Raw genomic sequence first — 3,816 nt, 5'->3', positions numbered from 1 at the left:
ATCTGCTCGTTGCACACAACTACACTGACATGTTTACTGTTAACAGTGAACTACAGAAAAGGTGCAGCCTTAGTTCCTTCAATGAAATGGACTACATGTTGAGAAAGGCAAAACCAATAACCACTTTCTCGCTGATGATTGGACAAATGCCTTAATAATAGCTATTTAACTTTGAAACCTCTTCTTAGGCGTAACACAGATGTATATATTCAATGAGCATGTTTTGTACATCAGAGTAACAACGTATCTCAGAAATGTCTGTATTAGCAGACTTAATTTATTGAGATGCAGCCATCCAACTGGAACTACTATAGATTTTTGGACTACCAATTGTGTCTTGCATATTTATAATTGTTTTATGATAAATGCAAATTCTAATGTAGAGCCACGTTAAATAGTTGGTTACTTATTGTATGTAGAATATTACACGACACATATAGGAAAACACATTGGACGTGTATTGACGTTATATGTCGAAACATGTGCGAAGCGTAGGCGTGGGCATCAAACCATTATTCTCAATTAAAACAAACTTTGCCGATCGAATAAGTTCGATTATTCGATAACTCTGAAATTTGACGAAAGCAACGTGTTTATTTGTTCCGAATATTCGCGCAAACCTGTACAAAAGCTCTCTGTGCCAGCCGTCCCTAACCGACAGACTAGACGGACGTTAGCTAGTCAACAGCGCCAACCACTCTTGTGTTACTTTAATCTTGCGGAATTTGACTTCACTCTTATAACGCACCCACGGCCCCAAAGTGCGGAGAGCGGTTTTGCGGCAATGGGAAACGAGCCATTTAAAAAAAAAAGTTTGGAGTTTAATTAAAATTGCCCTAAACGATCTTTTTATTTCCTCGCACTTTTAGTTCAGTGTATCAATGTAAGATTTTATAAACTTTAAAATTAATTTAAAAGGAAACACTGTTTGTTTGAATAGTTTAACTATAAAAATACATCTATTTTTTTTTTTTTGCTCTTCGTTAATTTGAGTCTGTATACCAGCTTTAGCTATAACATACATAAAATTCGTGTCAGTAAATGTACAGCAGTATTAACGCCTTTCATACTTTAAATAATTTAGAATTTATAAACCTGCAAACAGAGATTGTAAAAAAAGTAAAGAGAAAAGGCTGGAGATACTGTAGACATTATTAATTTACTCAAGCTACAAAACTCTATTTTGGCTCAGTGCTCCTACCTATAATTCCATTTGGTGTTTGAGTAAATAATGTTTACAGTATCTCCAGCCTTGTTTCCTTCCTTTTTTACGATCCCACTTGCATGTTTTTCAATTTCCAATTTTTTATTTATCTTGTTTACTGGCTTTCTTTTTTATGCTCAACTATGATCAAAGGATTGCTTGATATGGTAGCTAACTTTATACATAATAAACATAGGTAGTAGCTAGCCGATACGGTTCATGATGATTTACTGTAGCTATTGACTATTTGATCGCATTAGTTTGAGATGTAAAATGTTAAGCTGCAGCTGAAGATTGTCATAGTGATGTGTTTGAGAATATAGTGAGCATTTATAGTTTCTATGTAACTAAATTATTTTTATATAATGCATAACAACGGGAAAATATATGCCTAGACTAAAACACAAACTCCCACTAAGCACGTATAAAATTTTACCAGCAGAAAAACAGCCTTTTCAAATAAATCATATGTCCAAAACACCGCTTTAAATAAACGTTCGTGTCTTTTAAAGTAATTATCTACAAATGTGTGTAATGAAATTTAATATAATGTGTATCGATTTTTTTTACTCCTTCGCTTTATACGTAATATAGGCGTTGGCTCCCTAAGAACACCGATTGTATAGTGTACAAAGCACTGAGTATCCACATGTTACAGTCATCTGATGTTCATCTATTATTGGCTGGTAATTCTTGTTTCACCCTGTACTTAGCTTTTTAAAGGAACACCATATATTTGTAAGAAACCTAACTTCAAGGGGTAATGATAACATCGTTTACACTATAATTATGATGTTTTTAGCTTATTTAAAATATAGAAGAAACAAATCAACTTTTCAATACCCACACGATCTTCGCTGTACCTTATTTAGTATTCTACAAAAGGTTTTGGTGCAATATACCAAGCCGTTATTGTTGTAGGCTGACAAGAGAATTAATAATAAGAACAAGAATTACAAATGGACCGTTTTGAGCAGGTTTTCTTTTTCTTGTGAGTTTAATATGCGCGCTTTTTTATATATGTACAGCCTTAGCAGTCAATGGTAAAGGTTTTAAGGTGTTGTTTGAAATGAATCTTTACTGTTTGAGGTGCAATTTGCCCGAAAGTTGTATTAGTATTTTGTGTAACTCCTTCCGATCCCCATTATGAACCACAATCATGATTCATGATAATGTAAAAAGTTACATCGAAAGGTTTGTTTGTTTGTTTTGAATTTCGCGCAAAGCTACACGAGTCTGCGCTAGCCGTCCCTAATTTAGCAGTGTAAGACTAGAGGGAAGGCAGCTAGTCATCACCACCCACCGCCAACTCTTGGGCTACTCTTTTACCGTTATAATGTGACGGTCAATCCCACTATTCGTTGCCTCCACGGCTGAAAGTGCGAGCATGTTTGATGGGACGGAGATTCGAACCCGCGACCCGCAGATTGCGAGTCGAGCACCCTAACCACCTGGCCATGCCGGGCCTAATTGTCGTTGGAAGTAATGAATAAAAAAAAAAATATGTAAGTTGTAATAAAGGTCCTTTTATGTGTCTAAAAACCAACATATCATCTACACTTTTATGTGAGAACCACACGCATAAGCAACGTGGATATTTTATAGGACTACAAATCTTATTCGCATGTCAGTAGAAAAACGAATTTTGTGAGACGATCAAAGTTTTTACAGTCTTATTTTCGTAAGTCGTTAAAACGATCGTTTTGGCGACCAATTCAACAGGCTACTCCATTTTACAGCGCATCCTGGTGCCAAATCAATACGGTACTGGGCATGTTAGACACGTGCGTAGCGGCCCCATGTGTGTGTGTAGGGGGGTGGGGGGTCCTGCACGCGCCGATTTGTCACGTATAGTCAGCAGAGTTCTGACGATTACCGTAGCCCAGTCTAAGATCTCATTGTTCACTCTTTCTAACCAGGGAGGTCATGCGAGTAAAAGTGTCAAACACTCATCTCTCATTATAAATTATTACACCTTCAGAGAATGTACTTTAATAATAATAATGATAATAAAAGAGAAGTGTCAATATAAATCTAACTGTGTCCAATAAGTGTCTGGCCAGCGTGACATAAAGACACTCTTCCAAATGTCAATCTATACAGATTTATTTTGTGTACGTATTCAAAAGACGTTTTATTGTTGCTTTTTACGAAGCCCAGGTAATGAGTGTTTTGATTGGGAATGCAACAATTGGCAATAAAAATTACATTAACTATAACCACACAGAACAAAGGGTTGTTTTTATTGTAGCAAGTAATGTGTTAGTGTTCCACGTCAAAGAGTGTCTTACTGTTCCATACCAAAAAATATGTTAGAGTTCAATATCAAAGAGTGTCTTACTGTTCCATACCAAAAAATATGTTAGTGTTCAATATCAAAGAGTGTCTTAGTGTTCCATACCAAAAATATGTTAGAGTTCAATATCAAAGAGTGTCTTACTGTTCCATACCAAAAAATATGTTAGTGTTCAATATCAAAGAGTGTCTTAGTGTTCCATACCAAAAATATGTTAGAGTTCAATATCAAAGAGTGTCTTACTGTTCCATACCAAAAAATATGTTAGTGTTCAATATCAAAGAGTGTCTTAGTGTTCCACATCAAAGAGTGTCTT

Source organism: Limulus polyphemus, unplaced genomic scaffold (assembly GCF_000517525.1).
Source record: "Limulus polyphemus unplaced genomic scaffold, Limulus_polyphemus-2.1.2 Scaffold116, whole genome shotgun sequence".
NCBI lineage: Eukaryota > Metazoa > Arthropoda > Merostomata > Xiphosura > Limulidae > Limulus > Limulus polyphemus.
The sequence above is the reverse complement of the archived record's forward strand: the minus strand, read 5'-3'. Positions refer to the sequence as shown.